A 27,328-nucleotide genomic window follows, 5' to 3' on the forward strand; every position below is an offset into this window, starting at 1 on the left:
TTTCTTTTTTTCTTTTTTTATCCAAAATTCATGACTATGACGACATGTTTTTGTCATCCAAGACGCAGCATGTTTGCAGTGCAGATATAGGCACACTGGGTGAGAATGTAGTATAATTCAACACAAAAACTACATTTGAAGTGAGAGATAATGTCATAATGGTTGGCAAAAGCTGGAAAAGACAGGAAATTTAACCCAAACTATGTTTTAAAGAAGAGATGATGATTGGCAAAAGCCGAAAAACAGGAAATTCACAGAAGCGCCAAGAGCATTATCTTTACCGATGCACTGACAAGACAATGCATTACTACCCGCTATGGGTACTGTAACTATGGTGGTCTACTTCAAACAACATTCACCACTAGGCAGGCTGCTGAGGATTCAATCAAATATTCTCTTTGAATCAATAACCAAATTATTTTTAAGGCAGTAATGGGGAAGGAAGCAGGCTTGTAACTGAAGTCACATGTTTTCTTCACGTGTGCGGTGCTGAAGTCACATGAAGCACAGTGGATTATAGTTTCTCCTCAAAGTAAACGTTATGCAGCACGGTCTGAGGTAATGTCCACATGACCATGTTACATGGCTTCAACCCACTTCAGTGTTTTTCCGTGAAAAATCACATCAAAACCAGCAAAAAGTCCAGAATCCAATTTGGACATTTATGGAATCAGTGCTATCTGACTTTGATTGTTGTGCTATGTGCTAGTTTACCTTAATACAATGGTGTAGCCAGGGATTCAGGAGGTCAGAAAGTCTGAACTTACTTCACGAATATCTTCCAAATATTTTACCCATCTGCCTAGAATTTCAGCAGAATTCAACCCCCCTTGGCTAGGTCTCCATCTTTATGAAGGCATCTCAGTCAGAGGAATTTGCTGAGCATTATACTTTACAGTACATTGTCTGGATCTCCCAATTCAGTGTGTGAAGCATATTTGCAGTAATCAGAGTAATGGCTGCAGGGAACATTTGAATGGGGGTGCAACCTGCTAACCACTTACAGTGTGGTTAACCCTTTAAGCATTGCCCCTTTTCTTGACAAAATAAAAAATGATGTACCCAAAATAGAATGGTTACTATTCTTGAACCCTTTTGACTACATGCATAATCCTGCTCTCCTCTGAAAGGTAACCCTTTGGGGTTTGCTTTCAAAGAGTCAGGATTAGGTATGACTAAAACAAAGTTACAGAAGCTCGAACACAGTGAAAGTGGAAGCTCTTTTTCTCACTGAAAAGATTTCTGTTTTGGACTGGATGGCGATTATTGTAGCTGTGGCTGGTGTGCTTAGAAACAAAATGGAGTCACAAGACTGGACAAATACCCTTTCAAGTATGAGGACAATATCACCAAAAATGAGCTTTCTGCATTGTTTCTTCTAATCTATGGCCTGCCAGTTTTCAAAAAATGACATTTGGAGACTCCAAAAGGACACATAACTAAATTATATTATGGGTCTTAGTGTAAAATACTGCATTTTGCTTACTAGACTATACAACACTTTTAATGCTGAAAAGTGTTTGCAATTCCCCCTACCTGTCACCCTCTGCTACCTCCCTGACCCAACCTCCCTCTGCTTACAGCTATCCTCAGACAGCAACAGGTCAAGAAGATCATAAAAAATAATCGCAATCGTACCATCTTGTATACTAATATATTCATTGAGGTCCATTGATTGATTGTCAAATATCCAACCCCCATCAACAAGTCAAACACATTCCATAATTTCACATGCTATTTATAATTCAAAAGCAGGTTGGCTCCTTATTTAACTTATAAGCATATTGAATAATAATTAAATATTTTCAGAATGTATTTAGATGCACACCGATATAAAGTGTAGTGGTTATGGTACATGACTGGTCGCTGGTTCGATCCCTGGTGTAGCCACAATAAGATCCACACAGCCATTGGGCCCTTGAGCAAGGCCCTTAACCCTGCATTGCTCCAGGGGAGGATTGTCTCCTGCTTAGTCTAAAATCAACTGTAAGTTGCTCTGGATAAGAGCGTCTGCCAAATGCCATTAATGTAATGTAATGTAATGTAATGTAATGAAAATGCCCTCTATTGTGTTGTCAGCAGTGTTTCCAAGAGATTCCTTGGAAGTCCCCCATATTAGATGTAAGCATCACAAAGTCTGTTGCCGATGTTGCTGTGTTTTATTGCCTTATGCAAGCCTAACAAATTATACACCAATGGAAACGTAACGTCATTAGCTAAAATGTTGTCACTTCTATAACATTCCCGTAGTCGGTTCTTTGATTAACTGAATTTTCTTACATACAGATGGGAGTAATGAATAAACTCTCCAATTACCTTACAAATACTGGTCAGAGACAGTTGTAGTTGGGCTCATCATGTTCGAGAGAGCCTATACAAGCATAGATAATAGCATTTCTATGTTCAAGTACTTTTGTAGGAGTATACAATAGCGAAACGGACAACAATGATAATCACTCCAGAGAAATTTCAAGTTAACAATGGACATTCTATCAATGTTTCCCTGAATTAGCACAGAAGAAACTATTATGCATTTGGTCCACTGGACACACACTTTTCGTGAATGTTAGGTTTCTCAGGCGTCCAGGGGTAGGAGGGAGTACGCAACAAAATAATAATTAAATAAAATGACCGGGAGGATATATTTGAGCGTTATGGGGTGAAAATAATCTAACAGCCCAGAATTGAGGTGCAATAAAAGTGTATTTACAAAAGTACAGTGGAGGTGCTATTTACAGATTTCAAACAAGTATACACAAGACAAAGACACATGGGGTATGAAGCCAAGGGACCTGGGTGTTGCCAAATCAATGAAATTAACAAAACCAAATAGAGCTGAAAACAAAATACATACTTACTGTTCACATAACAAAATAATATATATCTACTCTATAACCCAAAATTACATAGGTGGCAATCACCCCTTTCCTAAGGTGTCTAAACAATTGTTCACCCTACGTGCAGCAACAGTGTATAGAGGCCTCTGTCTTACCTGCCCCACGGACAACCACATTCACACAAGTAGGAGAACAGATAAAAAACATACATCAACAAGGTTCTCAATTGAATGAGCCACCAAGCCTAGCATAGCTTACGTGGGGCAGCCAACACGCAGCTTATGTAAACAGAGGAGGGACGTGATTGGTGGAGGCGGGACCAGGATAATTACTATAGTGATTGAAAATTGAACCCTTAAAAAATTATTTTAAAAAAATTAAAAAAACACTGGTCCTGAGACGGGTGCGTGGGGGTTGGACCCAAAATGCACGACTCAGAAACAATAGTTATATAAAGACCCCTCAGGGCTTTATTCGGGACGAATCCCAGGAGCGTAGTCAAAACAAGCAAAGTCCATACACGTAGATCCAGCCAAACAAATAGTAAACAAACAAAAAGCACGGTGCCGAGGGGAGGGGCAAACTCGTAGTCGGTAGACGTGCAGGGAGGTCCGGTAGCAGGAGAGCTGTCAGCGGGGCAGATGAACAGGCGGACGGCAGGCAGAGGCGTAGTCGTGGGCGAAGCGGGAGTCGAAACCATGAAACAATCAGCGAAGCAAAAGTACAAAACGGTAGGCGAGGACGTGGTCCAAAACAAACAGTGGTCAACAAAACAGAAATCAATAGACAATGGTCGGTAACAGGCTTGGATCGTAACGTGTAATCAAACAGTAAATAATGCTCAAGAGTTGCGTAGTAAACTAGAGGCAGACAATTTCGCGAAGAACAGTTGCGCGACTGGGCTATAAATACGGGTGTAGACAGGTGTAGACAATTAGTTAGAGCGTAGCAAGGAAATGGAAAACAGGTGCGATGGATGACAAGTTTAACAAGGTGATTAGTAATCGTTAGTAATAAACCTATCCTGCCCTAGCATTAGTAAATTAGTAAATGACATGCACGAGAAACATAAGGTAACATGAACACATGATTAGTTTGTTAGTTTCTACCCAATCCTGATCTAGCGTTAGTAGTTTTAGTAAATAGACAAATGGAAACAATTAGGGAGTGAATGACAGACAGAGAGAGAGAGAAAAGGCGGAACGACATGTAAAAGTGTATGCATAAACAACGACCAGTTAACGTAACAATAAACATAAATCAAAACATAACACAAAGCGAAACTAAGACGATAACCACTCAACTTAACAAGGTAATATAATCGTACGAAACATAACTAGACATGACAAGAAAATAAATCGTAACGAAACATAACTAAACAACATGACGAACCTAGACTAACATAATACATGATAAGACACTATGTGACTAAGACAACATGAATAAACATAAAACATGGCAAGACAGACCTGAAACGTGACAGGTCCAGTCATAAGCTGGTGAGAGTTAAAGGGGTTAAAGAGTAAGCATCAATTACTTCAAGGGTTTGGATATTCAAAACTGTTCTGCCTTGGCTGAGACAAATCTTTTCTCTACTTGGCTGAAATGGTGATGTAATTCAGCTCTTTCATCATTTCTGGAATTCCTGAAGGTAGAGGTTATATAGTTCAAGCGTAAAAGCAGTGCATATTGGTATTTTATTATTACTGTGAGCAGAATTATGACATGCTGTTGAAATCTTCATTTATATGAAAAGCTATTGTCACTATAAATTCATCTCTTTGTTCTGTAATATGAGGTCTACATGAAAAGAAGATAAAACACTTGTTTTATCATGCATATTGATGTGTGAAAAACAAAAGTACTGGCCTGAAATTTGTTTTGTGTGCTGAGACTTCAGAGGAGACACAGAGGAACATGAGAATGAGATTAATGATACACCAAGCAAACAAAAAAACTATGTAAAATATAAAGGTTTTTTTAGGCGCATTGCTGCTAGTAGTGATGCAAGGGTTTTAGGACTTGGCGCTTCTATAAATGTTTAAGGCAGTTGGGCTCTCACTGTCGAACTGGCCATATATGATTTTAGTAATGAATAATTCTAGCATACATGGCCTTACATTACAGTGCTAGATGTGTTAAATAGGAATGAAAATGTCTGTTCAGAGCTGTTCCCAGCGACTGCCTCTCTCTGCATTGCTAGCCTGGGCCAAAGCTCAGCACCCATGCTTGCTGTAATAGTACTGGGGTATATGTACAAATGAGTTAAATGCAAATTCAACACTGGTGACAGGACATGTTTTGTTTTTATATACATTTTTTTCAATGCATGAAACAGCTTGTCAGGTCATTCAGTACAGTTCCTTGGGGTGCTCAATATCTGGCTTGGTGCAGTGCTCGATACTATACAGTCCCAGAGAGCCATGGGGCCTTCCTAGGTTGTTGGTAAGTGATCTAGACAGGTCCAGTTTTCATTGAGTGCTCTTATGTTTCAATGAGGGCTCATTGTTTAGACAGAATAAGTTGTCCACTCCAGGTGGGTGTAAAAATAGCTCCCAATGGTAACTGAAAGCCAGGGACCTGCTGCAGGTGGGAATCTGTGTGTGAGACCTGATTATCCACTGATTAACAGCAAAGGTAATTAATTCAATGAATAATTAATTAGTGTAATTAATCTAATTGAGTTCTTACTTAGTATCATCCGCCCTGTGGTGTCTTTGATACTGGTGTGTGTGTGTGTGTGTGTGTGTGTCTGTGTGTGTGTGTGTGTGTGTGTGTGAGTGTGTGCGCATGTGCATGTGTATGTGTATGTGTGTCTGATATAGGTGTGTGCATGAACGAGTGAATAAATGATTATGCAAGTGTGTGCACGTGTTTTGGTATTATTAATTATTAATTGTTCAAGCAAATTTGTGCATGCCATAAATGTGACCCCTTATGTCAGAGACACAGTGCCATTTATTACATTGCTTTTTATTTGGTTTGTTTCTTTTCTTATTAGGTGTGGACAAACCATGGCTACCCAGGGTAATTAAGTCCTGCTAAATAGCTAGGTTCATTATGGTCCGATTTAAAACAAATGAATGCAATGTTGTTCAATTTGTTTGGACCAGTCAAACTGAAATTAAGCCTTTCATTCAAAAGGTTCAGTGCGGAATGAAGTCCCTCAAAACACACAAAGAAATTGATCTTTTTTGTGTTGTTACTTCTATATTACGTATTGGCAAAGCTAGAGCAAAGACAATAGAAATTAAATGATAATTAAATGGCAATGGGATCAATACAAGCCCTTGTGAATGCAAACGTGTTGAGTGTCAGAATGCCTTGCCACACCAGTGGCTTTATTAAAGTGGAACTCCCCGTTGCATCATATTTAATTACCTGATGTGGTGGAGACATCAGCATTTATCAATCTGACAGGCACTGCACAACAGCATTACAGTTCAGGTAGAAATGAAAGAATGCATATTGATTTAAATTTCAAAAAAAAAAGACAAAGAAAAATTCTCTACTATATTCCATCTCTCATTTTGCGATTAAATTACTATCTGAAAATTAATGAGAAATGTAACATTGCCAGCCGTGCACCATATAGTGAGAAATAGGTGAGAAATGAAAGCCCCAACCCCCCTTGAATCCCATTTATAGTAACAACGTGAGCCTGCTCCAAGAGAAGGTAACTTTAGCTTTTCCATAGCAACCACAATAGAGCTTCCAATAGACCGTGATGCCATGCACCTCACAGGCATGGAAGCTGTCCAGGGCTTGGTAATTATAGAAGCGCACAGCGAGGAAGGCTTTTTTGGTAGACCCTGACTGGCTGAAGATCTTACTCTGGCTGCTGAATGGCGGGACTGGCAGGAGTTCAAAGACGTGGCAGGGCCGGGCAGAGGGAGGGGCCAGGCTGCTGCTCCTGCCCCGGTAACCTGTCCAGAGAAAAATGACTGATGGCAAAATGTAGCCTTACTTCAGTGTGCCTTGGCTTTAATAGTGACCATTGAACTTAAAGAATGTTTTCTCGTCCTTTTTATTTTTTAAAGCACTAATTATACTGTCCAGCTAGCAGTGCAGCCACTATTGCGGCTATTATACACCCAAAAGGCCATGCAGTACCTCATTACCTCATTTACACCTTAAAGGCCACGAAGTAATACAGGAAAGTCATTTACACTAGTAACAGAGATGGAACATCCATGGTGCTAATTGGAAAATCATAATAATTGTGCTAATTAGCAAATCAAGGTTATTGGAACAAATACCGGGGAGGACTTTTACTTTCTGAACCTGGATTTTAGACCAGAGAGTTTGCAGCCGGAAATATCTACAGTCATATAAATATTCATTCAACTTTAAATGCAACTACAAAAACGCCCAGAACAGAAGCAAGGTGGGTGTATACATTATGTTGTGAACGTCCTGTTGAAAGGCAGGTGACTTCTGTCAGTCATGTTTGTTTTTTTCCTTGATAAAATATGTGCCATTATAATCTCCTGCAGGGGCTGTATATGCACGCAAGTTCTGAGTTATATTTGTGCTTTGAGTGGGCTACATGTATGTGCTATTGTTTAGAGAATTATCAGGAAGTAGGTCTGCCTTTCAGTACACAAACTCCTTAATCTCCTCATCCAGATGCATACAAATCTCACGTACACACACATAGCAGTGCTTGTTATAGTACAAGCGTGCTTGGAGGGTTGAGAAAACAAAGACATCTACAGCACTACTCAACTGTGAAATGGACAAACAGCTCTGTGTCTGATTCTTTTGCCATTTTTATTCCAGGAACTGGCACCACAAATAATTTGGCACAGATCCAGCACTGGAAATGAGAGTAGTGTAATTAACGAGGAGGCACAAGCGATTATGTGTTTCAGACTGTAAATTTGAAAATGGAAGAAATGAGGTAAAAAAGGTCTATAATCAAAATATTTAATCGTGTAAATTGTAAGAGTTTTACTTTCATCAGAGAATACATTCTACTTTGTCATAAAGTCAGAGCATAGAGCAACAAGAGAGAAGTGCAACCTCAAGGCTAAATTGTTCTGCACTTAAATGTGCTTATGCGGACCTCAGCGCTGTTGGGTCAGTGGTACCGGTCAACAGGGGCACTGCCCCACCTGCAATCTGTCAGTGCAGAAAAAAAAAAATCTATAATTTCTTTATTTTTTTCTTAAAAATATTTGTCACACTAACATTGGCTTTTCTGTCCACTAAGATTTATCAGGCATAACATTGTGTACATAAATAAATCTGTGATATTTAAAGTCTTTTTAAATGTTACGTTTTCTTCCATTCTTTCATTTGTGTCAGTCTTGGCTGGGCGCGCCTCTTGCTTCCGGCTGTGGGGAACACTTGGACTGCGCCCACATGGGGGTTCAATTGGAGGGGCGTGTTTTCTTTTTTGGGTTAAGTGTTTTTGCCATGCTGATTGGCTGCTGCCAGAATATTTGGGCCATAGATGTGCTATTACGAGAAGCCCAGAGAGCCTTTTCGAGAGCAGAACTTCTTGGAAAAACTGTTAATGTGCTCAGAATTAGAACAATTGGCGATGGTTTGTGATTACTTGTTTGTTGGTTTATTTACATACATCTGTTTTGTTGTCTAATATATCACATCTGTTGGCCAGAGTTGTAGATATGCTTTTACTTAAGACCATTTTTCACACTGAAGGAAATCCCTTCGGTTTAAAGCTGTTTGTGTTGCAGGCATTCTGTTTCGATTATCTTTTGTGTTGCTTCCCTTTTAAAGAGAAGCTGAAATGTTTTTATCCCTTTGTGTATATTCGAATATCCTCAATATCTGCCCTCTAAAGCCTCTCACCATTTAGGGTCATTTTAATTAATTGATCTTTTCACTTTGTCCAAGAAGCAAATCCACCCAAGACTGAAACATATTAAATGATGGCGTCATAATTTTTTTTTTGTGGAAGCATTTGTATTACTTACTCCCAACACCAGGTGTCAAGTAGGCCTGCACAATTGTGTGCCCGCTTGCGCGTGTGTGCGTGTGTGTGTGTGTGTGCGCGTATCCGTGCACGTGTATGGTGCCCCACCCAGGTAAATGGCCACCACTGCAATGTGTCCCCTGTTTTGAGTCATTGGATAGCCTAGATTGTTAGGTACGAAATGGAAGATGAATTTGGCCGAAATATAGCTTTAACCCAAATAAAAAGGCTATTTATCTGACAGTTGTTCACCATAGCACATTTGCAGGGTCTTGAAATCGAATGCTTTGTCTGGCTTTTCTCAGAGAGGAATGGTGGTCTTACATAAACGCACGTGCATGGCACTTCCTGGCCACACATACGGCTAGGCTAAAGTGGAATAGGCACTGATGGTTGAGATGGTCATCTTTCTTCCTTTAACATCTTTGGTCAGAGTGCTTTCCAAGTGACAGGAGAGCTTGACTTCATGACATTAAGTGCACAACCGCATGCTAGGTATGACATACAGATATAACCCAGTCATAGTGTATTGCCTTAATAAATGAAGCATGTTTTTTTGGTTCATTCGAGCTACTAACTGACAGAACGCGGTTCTTCCACCCATTTTAAGGTTCACAAAATCTGTTTTTCTCCCTCAATCATCTCTACCCTCTTCTCAGAACAGGCTTGCCCTGACCTGCATTCAAAAAAAACAATAATCATCAGAGCATTTGACCCTCCGTTTCACTCTCTGCCACGCTGTGCGCATACACAACCCAGGCATTTCTGGGTTTCTTTCACTCTTGGAACATGCATGCATTTCCCCTTAGTTCATGCATTCTCATCTGGGTCACAGTGCTCTTTCCCTCCCGGGAGGTCATCCGCAGACTCTGAGGCTCCCCGTGCCCTGATTAGCACACCCTGTTTAAGATGGATAGTTTGGTAAATGAAGGAGATTTGTCAGGGGACCTTCTGCACCCATGCAGTGGTATCCTCACTTGCACCTGGAACGCTGATGGATAAGCCAGATGGGTCCAGCTCCATTCGTGAGGTTCTCTCTCTTTTTTTTCCACCCTTTCTCTTTTTTTCCAGAAGCTGTCAAGAGAATATATGGTCTCTCCAGCAAATTCTATTATGATGAAACTGTTTGCTGTATTTTTGAGCTTGACAAGCTAACAGAATACAAATGACCCCCTTGTTACAAAAGAAAAAAGTCAAACTTTGTTTGATAAAATTGAATGTTGCAAGGCCATTTCATGAAAATCAAATGTTAAACAGAAAAGCGTGGCTTTTTCACTTTATTGTTGCTTGTTAAAGTACAGAGTGAGAGCTACAATATGAGTTATCATACTTGGTGAGATTTAGTAAATATTTCTGGGGTTATGATTGTTTCAATGTTGCAGATTTTGTTGTGAGTTTTACCGTTTCTCATCAACAAATACACCCACAAACCAGGAAGTCCCTAACCCAGCGCTTGCAATGAATTGGTCCGATTACAATAGGGTTTTAATTCATAAGTGTAAACCATAATATCATGAAAATATGAAAGAATGCATATCTCATGCTTAACCTCTATTTCAGCTTTAAACCCTGAAATTTCACTTCACATTATTTTGTCATGAATCATATAACTTCAAAACAATGCTAACTGCTCTGCCTGTTGAGATATGAGATATGATAATACTTTAACGAGTGCCCACAAATTTTGATAGCCCTCATCAACAGGAAATTACTTCTTGCTAGGTAGCTATACCACAATACTTTGCATATGAATGATTGGCTAAAAGTGACTCTTTTGCTCCCAACCACCCTCCCTCTCTCATGGGATTACAGCAGTAAAATAATTGAAGTTGGTACGTGAATGGGGCAAACTCTTGAAGACTGAGTTGAGTCTTGAATAAGTTTTTAAAAGCAATAAGTTTTGAAGGGAGGAACAACATTTGTCTTGAACAGCAGAAGAATTAACGGCCATATCTCTTCATTAAACAACAATGGTTTATAAAAATAAAAACAGTATTCTGTTATATTGTGACATGTGACGTGTATCTGAACCACGTATCACATAAGCCATTATTTGTCTGAAATGTGCGTGCTTATGTCTAGCATGAAGATAAATTATAGAGCTGTTAAAATAAATCTATACATTTTAAGTCACATTGGATAAAAGTAATTGATGGAGTACTGCTGTGCTCTGCAGCAGGCCAGATATTGTGTCATTGAACAGCAGGATGCAGTTGTGCTACTGTATACTTCCCTTACACTGCTCCTGGGCCAAAGTTTTTGCCAATGATTCGGTTATGATCGTAACAGCTGTCATTTTGTCAGCTCAAGCAGAAGCTGACAGCTGTCACTGTTTGTGTCCACTGCAGACCCCATGGCTTGGTCCAGAGGAAATCAATGAATTTCTATCTTGTAGCAGTACAAATTTCCAACTGACACAACAGGAAGCCAAACCAGGTTGGGTGAATAGCAAACAGAACTTGGTTGTCTGTAATATGATATATTGGAGGCAAAACTAAGAGCATTGGTTGGATAGCTTGATGAAGAGAGACTCCACCATACAAAATCTAATAATATTTGTTTTTGGGTAGCACCAGGCTGTCGAACGATGTTTAATCATGATTAACTTTTCCGAAGCATCTTTGAAAAGGGAAATATTGTGAAGGTCATTATAATGGTAAATTTATGCATAATTATGTTTACATCGCCTTCATAAAATATTCACCCCCTTTCAGCATTTCACATTTTGTTCTCTTTTACAGTTCACTGGGACCACAAGTCTGTGTACTCATATAGAGTAGTACTCTCATATAGAGTAGATGGGGTTTATACAGCATTACTTTTCATTCATTTAAGAGACGCTTTTCATTGATTTCACTCTCATATTTATTTTTGAAATTCATAATAGCCTGTCCGTGCACAATATATTTGGCGTGGGAATTAGCTTCTTCCCTATCCATTTTGCATTAGGTGCAAAGAGTAGAAGTGGGTGAGGCGATGGAGTGGGTGGGGGATTTTGTATAATTTCACAATTTGGAAATGTATATGAATGGCTGGTCTTAACTGGTGTTTTAAGTTATTCGGTAACAGATGATTAACAGTGGAATTCCGGTACAATTAGCTAATTAAATGTAATTCCAGAATTGTAACTAGTTCCTTCAAACACTGCAACAGCATTTAGTGTATTCAGTTGGCAGTTGATATGAATAAAACAAATAAAGGCATTTATTTCCAATTGCTGTCTACCATAATTACAGAGCCTATTTGATGCTGCGAGATCATTTTATTTTCTTCTCTTTGTTTCTCAGGGAGCTTGTCAATTATGCTGCAAAATAAACATTACCTTCATCTTTTCCTATTTCGACTTTTAATTAATAACGTCATAATTTTATTTTGGCCTGCATGCTTTTGCTCATTATTTTCTTACTGTGTCTTCATTTTATAGAAATCTAAATAATGATGCATTATTATCAAGTGTTAAAGGCAATAATAATGTCATCTTCACACAATAAAGAAAATCCTTTTATTTGGTTTTTTTTTCATGTCAGATTTTACATTTAGATTATAGAATAGGTCTATTTATTCCTCATGGTGAATGCTGTTTGGAAAAGGACTAAAATCTGCCCAGTATTTTGTCTTAGAGGAAAGAGGATGTTTCATGTAAAATGATTCAACAAGATGCTCAATTATGCTAAACCGATTACATGAGATACAGTATGTTTTTTTGAGAAGACAATTCCTCTCACATCCTGCTGAGGCAAAGAAGGTTTTCAAAGAACAAGCGGGTTCCTGTGGTCACCATGTACTGTATCACGCAGAGCAGCCCATATCTTGTATGTGTTTTTCCTTTCTTTTCTTTTTGTATTCTCAGCTTCGGCATGTGTATCGAAAATGACCATTGCACTTTACATGTGCCCCAGAAGCATGGGAACTGGAAATAGGTTTGGTAGAGAGAGGAAACTATTTTCTAAATGTAAATAAAAAGAGATGTGTTGTATTATAATGTTGTATTCTACATTGATTGATGGTATAATATTATTTCTGTTAAATGTATTAATAGGGCCCTATTAGTTAGGGTGTTAGGGCCCTTAGGAAATAGTTGTGTAACAGCTGTGGAAAATATTCCTTATGAAATAGATTTTAGTATGACAGTTGGACAGTTTCTGAAATACAGCACATTTTTAAAACTAAAGAATGTTATCTAAATCAAAATGCCTTTGTTTGTTACACCCCTCTATGCAATCTAAAAATAGCATATGACAACTTGTCATGCTTATTGTCAAAAGTACTCGCTCTGATAATGTTGGGATGACTTTTTCTTTTCAAACTAGAAATAGGCCCTACACATACACATAGTGAAGGATGCTTGTATTGATTTAAGTGAGGCATGTCAGATCCAAGTCCCAGATGCCTGCAGGACCTGCAGGTATAACTTCCGTCCTGGAGGGCTTCAGTAGCTTGAGGTTTCTTTGGTATATTTAATTTAAATTACCGATTGGCTAAAGTGTACATGCACCTTGTTTCCAAAGCCTAATCTGGCCACTTAATGGCAATGTTTAACCATTATGATAAATGATATGATTTGAAATACTATGCCCAAATCATTAAATTACAAGCAGTAATACCAATTATTAATTGTGCAGTCAACCGGAATAATCCCTGCTGGTGGCAATTAGCAAAGAGATTACACTCTATAAATAGTGTGCTTGAACCCAAGGAAGTGTCCTATAGCCCTGATCCCTAAGAAAATACAACATAAAACAATACAACATAAATAGTGTGAAAGAAAGGCCTGGGGTTTCATCAACATGTTGTCATTAACGGTGTTAATCATCACGTTCAGACATCCAGAATGGGCTTGTGAAGAAAATACCTGTCGTTCAAACTATTGGCACATTAATGAGTGAATAAATCACTTAAAACAACTGAAAGCTTAATATTTATTTTGCAGTTACAAATCAACAGTTAAGTGTTATTAGTACCCACATGATATACTATGTTATTTCTTCACTCACTCTTTATTTTCTGTTTCCCCACCTTCTTTGTGTTTGACATCACCCACCCCAACCTGACCCCCAAACAGGTCCTGGCCAATATGTTAGGAACCACTGATCACTGCACTCTAAAGGTACTCTTGTGCCATTTTGCAAAACCCATGACCACATTTTTTCTTTTGACTTGCAGGTATGAGCATACACATTAGAGTTTGTTATGAAGTGCTTGAAGGTGCTGTGTAACTGTTATGAAGGAGAGGTGCAGAAGAGCCTCTTCTGAAGAGCCATTCAGCAGTGGAGTGGCAAGAGCAGCCAGTGCTTAAGGCAGAGAAAATGACAAGAGTACGATTCCTGCAGGCCACCAGCCCTACCACAAATTCAATCTTTTGGTAAATGGTTGGCATTTATATAGCGCCTTTATCCAAATTGATGCTTCTCATTCAGCCATTGATTCACACACTCACACACCAACGGCAATTGGCTGCCATGCAAGGTATCAACCCGCTCATCAGGAGTATTTAGGAGTTAGGTGTCTTGCTCAGGGACACTTCGATACACCCAGGGCGGGCAACCGGCAACCCTCCGACTGCCAGACAACTGCTCTTACCACCTGAGCCAATGTCGGCCCTTTTCATGGTTCATACTTTTGTTTTCACATTAAAAATGTCAAGTAACTACGGCAGACTGAAGGGAAATTAATCAGAATACTTGGGGCCTGTGCAGTCTTACTTGTGGGACTAATATTTATTAAGTCGGGTAGACCGGGGAGACCGGGGAACAACCAAACGCTTTTAGGTTTTCGCTTTAATTAAAAAATATATACTCATATTAAAGCAAATATTTTTCATCCAGAAAGGAGTAACTGCTGGTGTTCCATCCTCCCTTCACCTGGGAGTCAGGTGTGAAGACAGTCTGGCCAATCAGTCAGCACTAATTGTTCAGCTAATCACCTGGGAGAAAAGAAAACAAGGTCCAGATTTGGATTCAAGGTCCAGATTTGATGATGACTGCTATAGACCGTTGATACAGTTCTAGGACATTCCCGGCGATTACAGTTCAGTTGAAATTAGAAAGGGTGAAACTGTTGCAACATGCCCCGACTACGGTGATTTGAATTTCGTATATTTGGAGTCTGGCGTTCACACATCATCAGTTAATTGAAAAAAACTTTGGTGAAAAGACATTACTAGCATGATGCCAAAACAAAGGATTGTTATTAACTCTTGTTTTCAAATCCTCCTGCCACTCACATGAGATGCTTGTTGCTATAATACATAACTGAAAACAGACCCATCATGATTGTGCAAAAACAACTATATAAAATCCCCATGTTTCAAAATTTCCCATATTATGTCTCCCCTACCTCCAATAGTGCTAGCATATAATACAGTATATTGCCAATGCCATAACACAATAATTGTGTTCTTTCTTTGTTTCTATGACGACAGCAGCAAACAATGAAAATTGAAAGTTGTTATTACAGCAGTGTATTTTGGGCAATGTTATTTCAAGACACTTCATGAGGAATGATTGTTTTGATTGTTGCAGAGCAAGGTTTGAGATTTGGGGGTTTACAAAGAAATGAGGTTGACGTTGTCTCCACGCTGGTTAAATTGAAATACCCATACTGACCATGAGGTGAAGGTGAAATATCCATCAGCAGTGAACACAATGTCATCTCCTGCTCACATTCATTCAGTTTCTGGCACTGTGTGGCAGCACTCCACAACTTTAGCATTAGCCTTTTATCCATCCCTGAAGCAATCTTTTCATAGGCCTGCCATGCATTATCAAATTCAAAATAACTGCATACCTTATGGAAGAGCCCTGTAATCTCACAATGTAGGCATTGAGTGTAATTATGCATCATTTTCCATCAGCTTCCCATAAGTGTTGCCACACACCACCCCCACCCTCAGTGACGGTGGTATGTCTGAAATAGGTATGCCTCCATTTTAGAGCCAGACCTTCACAGAATCACTCCATATCTTTCTAGATGCCTGTTTTTCCGGGAGGTTCCGTTGCATTGCTGAAAGCTGCTTCTGCTGACAAATGGCTGAATGCGCAGTTTGGAGAAACTCGCGTTTGAGGCCGGTGGCTCCGTCTTGTCAAAAAAGATCCATCAAAGTTAAATACAAGCATGCAAGTCGACGCAGTGGAAAAGGAAACGCACAAAAGCTGGCTGGAGCATTATCTTTTTTACTCCTTTTTTTCAACTCTTTGTTATGGGACTGCTAGGAGTGGCACTTTGAGGGAATTGCTTTGTCAGTAATGCCATTGCTGTATGTTGTGAGAGACGTCGGAGGAGGAGGGATCGGGGATCTGGGGGCCTCTGTATCACTGCAATTTGAGTCTGCTGACTTCAGTATAAGCTCTTGACAGGAAACATTTCAGCCAAAATCTCAGTGGGATCCCACTGAATATTTCATAAGGCATTTTTTTTAAAGCGCAATTATTTGATTTTAATTAAAACATGCCAAAAGACACAATTTATAAGATTATTCTCAGGTACCTGGAGATTTATGTCCCTTAAGATGATTGGTGTCACTCAAGGCAGTTTGTTGCAAATCTAAACTGTTTGCCATGCTTGAAACACTAACTCTTTGATGTCTTTACGCTTACAGTAATGTACTGTCAATGCAATGATAAAAGTAGGCTTTTGGTTTTGAAAAGTGCAGTGAGTTATGTGATTGTATTACCATCATTGGCCAAATGCAAGAATATTTTACTCAATTTCCTTGTGGTTTCACCTTCTGGAAACTGCTAATGTGATTAAAATAGGAACAAAAATAATTAGACTACTCATTTGGCCATCTATCATAGATTGACAGAATCACCCAGTGCTATAAATTGGAGATCATTAAGTCTGCCCATATTACAAGGGCCTGATATTGATAAAGGAGATTGAAATGAAGGTTATACTGTACATTTAGTTTATGGGACACCAACACACCCTGAAGAAGACTTAAAAACCCCTAAATGTGTGGGTTTTTTGTCACTAAAGAGTGAAAATCATTGTGAGAATGAACACAATTCATTGTGTTCTTTGGAACATCATCACATACAGATCACACGAGGGTGACGTGAACATTTTATCATTTTATCCAGAGGTGATTCTGAAGTATTAGGAGAAGCACTTGAAAGAAGCACTTGAAAGAAGCACTTGAAAGAACAAAATGGAAAGTGTTTCAAAAGTATTGCTCAACTGTCTCCTTGGGGCTGTGAAACAGCAATGCCATTCTTTCTGACTGAGGAATGATTCAATCAGAGAGCTTAAAACAATGACCATAATGATGGTACCTCAATCATATTAATTCACTCATTCAACTGTACAGTAAATGAAAAAGGTTCACAATCATTGAATGGAATGTACACTTATAAAATAATATATACTGTAATATTATGGTAAGTTTGAATTACCTTATGTTTCAAAGTGAAAACTGACTTGTAGTTATGACATAGACAGTAATGCTATATGAAGGCACAATCCTGTGTAAAATGTCTTTGAATTCTTCATCCCTTAATTTAATGCCACTTCAGTTGCATCCCTGAAATGCACGCATGTACAAATGCAAACCCCAAATCGCAATCAATATTCACAAGTACCCAAGCTGATATCTTTTCTGAATGACCTATCACCACCATGAATTAATATTGCATGTTCAGGGCATGGTCCTTGCTGGGTGGGTTTCACATGAAAGAATTGTATTTCCTTCAATCACCATTTCTGGCCTGGCATAAAAAGACCCATCAAAGGAGTGCTGAATCTTACTTATAATATCACTAGTTCAGGTTTACCTTTTACCCTGGCATTTCATATTTTAAAGGCACCGCGATGAGAAGTTCAAATGAGTCCTCCAGGAGCTTTATCATATTTGCTGAGCTTACTACACTACTTTTTATTGAATGAATGTGACCGCTTTAAATAATACATCATAAAAGCTTGCAAACAATATTCATTTTTCCCAAAAAAAAAAAAAATGCAAGCAAAACTTCTAAAAGTTTTAAAGTTTAAAGTTCCCCAGCTTTATGAACTCCCTAATAAGCATGCCATTTTAGACCAAATTAAAAAATGTAGTCACAGAGAACTGTAATGTAAAACTACACAATGTAAAATCCATTATTTATTTATTTGTTTATTTATTTATTAGCAAAAGGAGCTGAAATCTTTTGAATGAATGACTGCTTTTACTGAAGCTGAGTTATTTTATCTTGCTGTGGAGACTCTGTGGGGAATATGAGTGCCTGGCTACCTTAATTAGTCATAATGCATTCTAATGCTAGTGGCCATGCTAATGTCAGGTGTGACTGCCATCCATGCTATTTATGTGAAGCCACAGTAGAAATAAACCAAGAAGAGTGGCATAACAAAATAATTCCAGCAAAGTACACGGACTGTACTCCCCAACTATTGGCTCATGCTTCTCTCTCAAGGTCAGGCTTTGGTTTTAGCACCAAGGACTTGGGAATGGAATGCCTTCCTTAGAGAGTGCATGATAAATAAATATAATTTGCTACAGCCAAATAAATATCCACATTAGTCTCTGCTCAAGTGATGAATGACAAAATGTATTGCTGTTCTCCAATTCTTCACACAAAAACTTTTGAAAAATTGCATCTCATTACCCACCACAGCATACTGAACCTGATTAAAATATCGTACCTTCCCCACCCCCCCACCCCCAACCCTCACCCTGAACGTTTGGGAATAATGATGCATAAACATGGAATAACAAACTCATAAAGACCATTTAATTCTATTATGGCATTGCAATCCATTATGCCCTGCGACCAGGGACTTTTGCTGTCTTGGTGGTCGCCACGACGATGAGACGTGCTGTACAGGAAATCAATCAGGGCTGATTTTTCAAAAGATTCCTTCACCTTGCTCCATCCCCCCCGCCCCCCACATCCCCCAATGTTTTTTCCATAGGTAGGTTGCAAAGGCAGATATCTCCGCAATTAATGCTTCTTTCCACCTCCACCACTAATGAGGGGAATGAGGCTGTTTGTAGGGGGCTGCTTGACCATGCATGCATAAGGAAGGGCCAGCAGGAGAAAACACAAGCCTTTGTCCAGATGGAAACATCACCCCGTCAGGGGATCCCAGCGCTGTCTTTCCTCCTGCCACAAATGCTGACATCTTGTTTTTGTGTAAACTCTTAAAAGCTGTTACTCTGACCCCCCGTGAAGAACTGTGGCTCATGACTGACTATCTACTCTCTCACTGTGGAGAGCAAAATCTTTCTGATTGGTTCAAACAAGTGAATGACTGACACCAACATTCAGTGTTGAGTTTATTACGTGGAATTGTCCATGGCAGGTGTATACTGTATATGCGGGAGGTAACAGTGTCACCCCCAACCCTACCCTTATTATCATGTTGATGACATGATGCCATCTCTGCACTTACGGTATATCAAATGTGAATATTGGTAAAGTGAAAACATAAGGCTATGCTATTGCTTGCTTAGTCTCTGTAATGCTAATGTATTCTAATCTATGCTGGTCTGTCTGAACTCATCTCACTACATATCTAGCCTCTTGTCACTCACTCTATAAACAATTTCAGTTTTTAGTTGCTAAAAACACATTTTTATGTCTACAAATAAATCCTCCAGTCTCACCATGCTTAGACAAGAGCATCTGCTGTTTCTTGCTTTGATTTTTGGAAGGAGAAGGCCCATTCTTCACAGAAAAATATCAAGTCGACCACTGGCCGTAGTTGAGCCATCTTTGAGCGTTGGTGGCCAAACATTTCCCATAGTTTCTGCCGTGTCATGCACCATTGATGCTGGTAGGTCCTTATCAGTGGCTGTTCAGCCGATTCAGGATGTTAAATGGTAGCTTTTAGGCTTCAAACACTGCAGAAACTGTGATAAGGTAAGGATACTGCACCCTGTATGTTTTTGCTTGCTCACTGCTCAGAACAGTGGCGGGGTTAGGACTTGACTGGCATTTACTCCTGCTCGAAAGTGAGTAACCAGAGTCAGACCAACTGGCCCCCTTTTCACTCTACAGTTGCAGAGGTGTTTAGAGCAACCAGGCTCATACTGGGGGCAGGAGATTTATGTTGGAGGATTGCTTTTAACCCACTGTTTCCTAAACTGACTTCCGGTCAGAAACTCCCCATCAGAAAGTATGGTGGTGGGTTTGATAGGAGCTGAGGTCACTCAGATTAAGCATTTGATTCATTTTCAATAATATGAGTAAGAGAAAAGCTGCTAGGTTCCTCAGTATTTTTCAGTGTGCAGTTCTGTGTGTGTTCTTTTTCCTGAGTTCTTACAGAAGGAAGGACTGTTATGACCTTTTCTTGGGAGTTGTCAGATTCGCAGGTTGAAAGAGAGGTCCTCCAGAACCTGAAGATTGTAGAAGGGATGGCTGATTGTTAAGGTTGGGAAAGTTGAGGGAGATTCATTTTGAGATGCCATCAAAATGGGCACTGTCTATAGTTTGCATGAAACTTCTTTGCATGTAGCAAATATGGGTGGGTGTCATGAGATGGAGGACCCTCTTATCTGCTGACAGTGAGTGAGGGCCATTCTGGAAACTTCGTTATAAGAATCTGCTTCCAAAGCGCACTGCTGATCTGCAATGGAGGATCCTCCACAACATTGTTGCAGACAATCCTACTGTGATACAGTGCAGTAGATAAAAGTTTCTGTTTGGCAGTAGATACTTGTTTTCATTTATTTATTTGTGTCTCAGGCTAAACATTTAGTTAATCATTTTAGAGGGTTGGACTCCATGGTTGGAATTCAAGTTTTTGTCTTTGGAGTAGGATACTCCAGAGAAAAGAGACAACACTGCATGCTGATTAATTTTATTTTTAGGTAGGCAGCACTGGCCATGTGTAAGAGCCATAAAGTGTGGATGAAACAGTAAGTGTCTCAGGACTGTGTGGCAATGCTTAGCATGCTGATTATTGCTTGTTTAAAAAGCTGGAGTTTGCCTTCTATGAATGATCACTTGAATTCAGAAACATATGGTCCATCAATGGAGTGCTCTGTAAAGTGTGCAAAGAAAAAATGGTGATTATATGTTGGGCAAGGAATGGGTGCATTTTTTTATTTTTGGTTTCTGGATCTGTTTCTGGTTGTATGGGGATTTGTTTTTCATTAGTTTTGTGTGTTTGTATGTTAGTATGTGTTTTAGGGGTTGTTTAATTGTGTGGGTTTTTTCCCCCTAATAGCTTTTTTTTTAGCTAATGTTACATATATGATAAAGGTCTCTCCCTCTCTCGCTCCCCCTCTCTCGCGCTCTCTCACACACACTCACACACACACACTCTCTCTCACACTCACACACACACACACACACACACACACACATTTACACCCTTGAATGTGAAATTGGGAAGGAGAAGAGGAACTGACAATCATGGTGCTGAAATCCCCCTGGCAGAGGGTAAGAAGATGACAGTGCCTTAACTCAACTACCTTTGAACTGTCTTGGTGAAATGACAACATTAGCCTACTGGAAGAGATGGCCTCTTTTTTGTTCGAGACGGTCTTTTGAGGAGCGTAAGAGAGAGCGGAAGTGTTCTGTTGATGATGTGCTTTGAAGGAAGATTGCATTCAAGTTTTTGTTAGTTGTTCCCTTTCAAGTTCAGTTCTGTGGATGACACTTTGATAAAAATGCATAGGAAATAATGAATAACGAAAGCTGAACTCGTCAAACTTCGCTGGCAACTTAAGTTAATTGGCTCTTTGTTGGGAAGCTGAGAGGAACCCACAACAAATTAATTTGCTCTCCCCTCTTTCAGCAGCGTTGTTTCTAGTGTTTGATCACATCTTCGGTACTTTCAAAGGGGAAATATACAACAGCATTCCTCTGCATTTATTTACTGATCAGAGGGAGGAGGGGCACCCCGGTCTGCAGAAATGCACAACTGGACAACCAAGGCGTTATGGCAGAGAGTTTATTAGTAGAGAATTTAATTGAAAATTGGTTTTAAGAATTACTGCCCTCTCACCCTCATTAATTAAACAGCCATGAATGTGATTATAAACGGCATGATAAAAAGAAGCCTAATTAAAACACATTTAATTGTGCCCTGGCAAGGCCATTCAATATAGCAATAGATCAGACTTGTAAATCAGATCAGACATGAAATATGCCCCATCTATCTGTCTGTGTCAATAATTTGTTGCAAAACTGGTGTCTGGCCCATAGAATAGGCCTCTCACTGGCTTCCAATTGAGAACTATTAACTATTAACTGCAACATCTATGGTCTAAAATGAGCTCTAGTACTTTCAAACTAAAATGGTGGACACAATCCTGATTGGATTTTTTAAGCTCTACTATCTTTGAACATTTAGCATTTATGAGTCTGAATATGTTAATCACTGGGCTCTGCCACCCTGGTCCAAAGAGGAACAGTGTTAGCTAGTTCGCCTTCAAATCGACAACCACTTCAGATGGAATAAACCAGGTGAGACACTTTAACTGAGTAATCAGCTACTTTGATCAGCTAAGTGCTGAGTGAAAGTAAAAAGTGGCAGATTCTGCAGATTTCAGGCTACATGGTCTGCACGTTCGCACTGCAGTGTAAATGTGATGGATATTTCCCCTGTCTGGACGGTTGGAGCAACGGAACATGTCTATAAAGGTGTGCAATTTACAGAATGTTCATTGACATGAACAAAAATATTCTCAAAATACAGTACCTCTGCTGGATTCAAGTGTAGTCTGTCTTGTTAAGATTAAAAACAATGTAAAAAAGTTGCCTTTTTTCACAGAACAAGTGTCCGAGCATGCAGCATGCAAACATAAGGGTCAGGGTTGGACCACACTATACTGTCTTTAGCAGAAGTGACTTATCTGGACAAGACAGAAAACAGAATTCAGTGCATACACAGTGTGACAGGTTTTATGCTGCGTATGGCAAGTCCAGAGAACTGTGCTTTGCTTTTTTGGAGTCTCTCTTAGCCTTAACCCACCTGAGTGTCTGTAGCAGAGTGATTAGTCCCCTTGGATGGGGACCTTGGTATCTAATGCTGCGTGCAGTCAAGTTAGTGAGAGCCTGTAGTTCGAAATCCACAGTAGATCTAACACTGTTACTACAAAATTTGTTATTCAAGAGGCAAAGTGCCCCTGATGATAAAATATACTATTACAAATATGTGTTTGAATATTGAATATGAAATGGGCTGTATATATAATCACAAGGGCCACTTTGAAAACTTGAAAACTTTTTGTTTTTTAATACACGCAAAAAGAGCAAAAGGTGACTATGCCGTTAGCGATTGGCATCAGTAGTATAATAAAATCATAAGCATGCATTTTTAATTCGTGGAAATTGCTTGGACTACAAATTTCTCCGAAACCATTATCATATTTTGTTTATCATTGTTTGTAAGGAAACTTTTAAGGAAATTCATTCCGATGCTTTTGCGTACAAATAACTGTTGAGGAAAGGGGATAAATGGATTTTCAGCTGTCTCCCCTTTGAGACTGGGTGAGTGCCATGATGACTCTAATTTCATTTGAGTAGCAGGTAAACAAGCCTTGATGGTTAGTGATTTAAGCACTATACTTGATGAGGCGTTGATCGTTGTTTTCTTTTACAACATCATTATGAGGGCATTTCCTTCCTGTTCTTCGCACAGTAAAACTGTAAAACACTTAGATGTCATATTCATTTTGCCTGCAGTTATATTACAGAATACAGGAAGGCAATTACCTAGGGCATCACTGAGGCCAGAGAACAGCAATGAGGCCATCTGTAATACTTTTCATATTACATGAATGTGTATATATTGTATCTATAGAACATAAGCCACAACATGCTGTGCGTATAGAAGAATGAATGACATGACAGGGTCATTCTGCTTCGGGCCGTTAAATGCCCTGAATACAATGTCACACATTTGTATACATTTCACACAGCCATACCCTGTCATACAGTATATTATTGTATATGCACAGGCATGGATTGATATACTGTACCACGGCTCAACTCAAATGCATGGGGAAAAATAAAACAGTATTTTGAAAACTTTTAATGAAGTACAGATTCCACAACATTGTCTATCACTGTCATTTATGAAAAACATAAGTGAAAAATGAAGTGGACATGAAATATTGTTTTGATGAATATAGGTAGCAATATCTTAATGTGTTGCAAGTGAGATCTTCGCTGGATAAAAACATTTGTCAACCGCATTTAACCTTAGTAATTGCTATTGTGAATAAACTGCTTCAACATTATGCTATGGTTACATTTTCTTTTATTTTAGCAGTTCAGTGATATGGACTGACACGCTGACAATTAGAAAAATTGTCAATCCAAACTAAAATAATGGGAAATTACCCTGATTAACGTGCCAATATTATCCAGAGGGACCATACAACAAAATCCATAACCATAACCAGGGACAAGTAATGGAAAACCCTAGGAAAGTACAGTTCTATGTACTGGAAGTATACAGAATATACAGAAATATCTACATTACATTATTGGCATTTGGCAGACGCTCATATCCAGAGCAACGTACAGTTCATTAAACTAAGCAGGAGACAATCTTCCCCTGGAGCAACGCAGGGTTAAGGGCCTTGCTCAAGGGCCCAACGGCTGTGCGGATCTTATTGTGGCTACACCGGGATTAGAACCACTGACCTTGCGTGTCCCACTTTTACCATTTACCTTAACCACTACGCTACAGGCCACCCCCATATCTAGACAGAAATATCATGTATCACTGTCAACCAATCAGAATTGAGTGTTTATCCAAGCCATGGTGTGTATAGGTACAGGCAGGTCACTTTATTTTCCAACATGTGTGAAGTGGTATGCTTTCTTAACGATTCAATGGAAGTCTTTTCAAATAAAAAAACAGGCTTCACAATTATTGGCACCCCTGGTTTAATACTTTGTGCAACCACCCCTGGCAAAGACGACAGCTATGATCTTGTGGTAGGGTTAGAGAACACACTTGGAGGGTTATATACAGTATGTATCCCTATGGTTTTCACTACAACAGAGAATTGAGGTCTCAGTTGACCTAGCTGGTTAAATAAATGGTTCTGTAGCAGCAGCTGAGTCTGCAGCAAAGAGGAATTTTGTGTTTTCGTTGGAAATAAAATATTGTCACATTAAACTTAGTTGTGAATCACGAAAAATGGGGGAAATGTGAATGAATCAATCTTTATCCTGTAAAATGCTGTTCAAGGAGGACATCATTGAATATTCTCTCTCAAAGCTGCCTCCAAGGAGGAGAATAAGAACAACAACAAGGACAAGGACAACAAAGACAATGACAGCAACAATGACAACTACAACAGCAGCAACAACAACAGCAGCAATGACAGCAACACCACCACCAACACCACCACCAACAACAACTCTGCAAAATTACAATGATACACTGCAGATCAATAGAGGATAATAATTTCTGCATTATTGTTGCTGTGAGGCAATGCCCCATGAGGGATTCCGACCAAAGCCAAAGAATGGTGGGATTTTATATAAACATCATCCCTCATTTTATTACTGCAATGTTGATTTTTTATTATTATTATTATTTCTCCCTCTCTTTCAGCTTTATTGTCTGCCTGGAGATATTAGGCTAAATATGGCTTTTAGTAAATCCCTAATGCATTTGGAACAAACACTTATCTGTCAGTTGCATCTGTTGCACTGTTAGAATGGTTACTGGGATTGGCACATTAATATAAGCAGAGTTAAGGGAAGTGTCAACTCCTGGCGATTTTTAACACTGCTGAAATAAATGGTGATATGAACTTATCCCATAGGTTAATACATTTTACTGAAAGGAATTTATTTTTGCATTAATCATTACCCTATCGCTTCTCAGACATCCTTTCTGCTTTTTCACACCCCAAAGCCCTGACCACCTTTGTAATTCTCTCTGTCTCCACTCACACAGATTGATGGTTCAACAGCAGTCCTGTCTTGTACTTTTCCACAGAGCGCACTCCGTTAAAATTCCATTGTTCCCTCTTTTAATTAGCATGAGCTTCTGATTACTTCAAGTAGAGACTGATAGCTGGAAAAGTTTGCTTGTTCGTACATGAAGGAATATAGAAAATCCTAATGTCTTCGGTTCACTCTCAACAATCATTTAACTGAGTTCTTTCAAATAAATAATAATGTAGACATGTTCCTATCACTAAAAAACAGACAACAGTTTTGTTACAATCCAAAGCCAGGCCTGGAATTCAGTCTAACCACAAACATGGTAAATATACAACCACTGAGCACTTTATTAGGTAGACTTGTACACCAGTTAATGCAAAGAATGGGGAAGACATGTGATCAAAGTGACTTTGACCATAGACCATAAGAGACATGGTGGTTTGAGTATTTCAGAAACTGCTGATCTCCTGGGATTGTCATGCACAACAGTCTCTAGAATTTGCAGAGAATGGTGTGAAAAACACAAAACATCCAGTGAGCAGCAGTTCTGGTGGCAGAAATGCGTTGTTAATGAGAGAGGTCAGAGGAGAATGGCCAGACTGGTCAAAGCTGAAAGGAAGCTGACAGTAATGCAAATAACCACACATTGATATGCAGTGGTATGCAGAAAGATAGACTACAGCAGCAGAAGACTTAAGTCTAAAAATGGGTCTAATAACATTACATTACATTCATGGCATTTGGCAGACGCTCTTATCCAGAGCGACATATAGTTGATTAGACTAAGCAGGAGGCAATCCTACCCTGGAGCAATGCAGGGTTAAGGGCCCAATGGCTGTGCGGATCTTGTGGCTACACTGGGGATCGAACCACCGACCTTGCGGGTCCCAGTCATGTAATGCTCACTGAGTGTATTTTCTTACGGAACTGCATACATAAATATAGCAAGTAAATATACAGTTATATTTACTTGCATCTTCTAAAAGTAAATAATTAGAGTAAATAAGCATGGCCAGAGGGTGCTGGCTTTACGTCCTGAACCAATGTGATGTGGAAGCAGGAAGCAGAATTATTTATTTACAAAAAATACCATTATAAGGGCATTAAAAAGGGAAGAGATTTGCCAAGAGCAAAATTCGTTGGTGAAACTAAAAGAGAATTTATGTAACACCTGGCGAATGGAATTCCACATTTCAAAAAGAAAAGTTATTCTTGAGGTCGATAACAACTTATTTAGTTCTTTCTTGGAGGAATGAAGTCAGAATTTGCACAAGATTTAAAAGGACCGGAGAGTCCAAAAAAGGACCAAAAATTCCACAAAAGCACGAAAAACTTAAAAAAGCTAAAACTATTGGTTAATCTGCGTTGTTTATACAATTATCTTAGAATTCATCCTATATGTGACCTAGATGTTCTTATTAAACAGTTATAAAATGCCCTTACACACAAATACATGTTCCCAAATCCTCCATGACTCACTAATAGATCACAAATCATCCAAAAATGATGCACATATGAACAAGATAATCAGCTACACCCAGTAAACACCCTAAAATACCCTTATAGATGGGTTTTCTGTTATATTTTATCTATTTTATATCCGTTATATCCTCATCGTACATTATACATTTCCAGTTATAGGGCTGCTTTCCAGGTTTTTAGCACAAGCAACTCGAGGGGCTCTTCATTTT

Source organism: Conger conger, chromosome 17 (genome assembly GCF_963514075.1).
Source record: "Conger conger chromosome 17, fConCon1.1, whole genome shotgun sequence".
Classification (NCBI taxonomy): domain Eukaryota; kingdom Metazoa; phylum Chordata; class Actinopteri; order Anguilliformes; family Congridae; genus Conger; species Conger conger.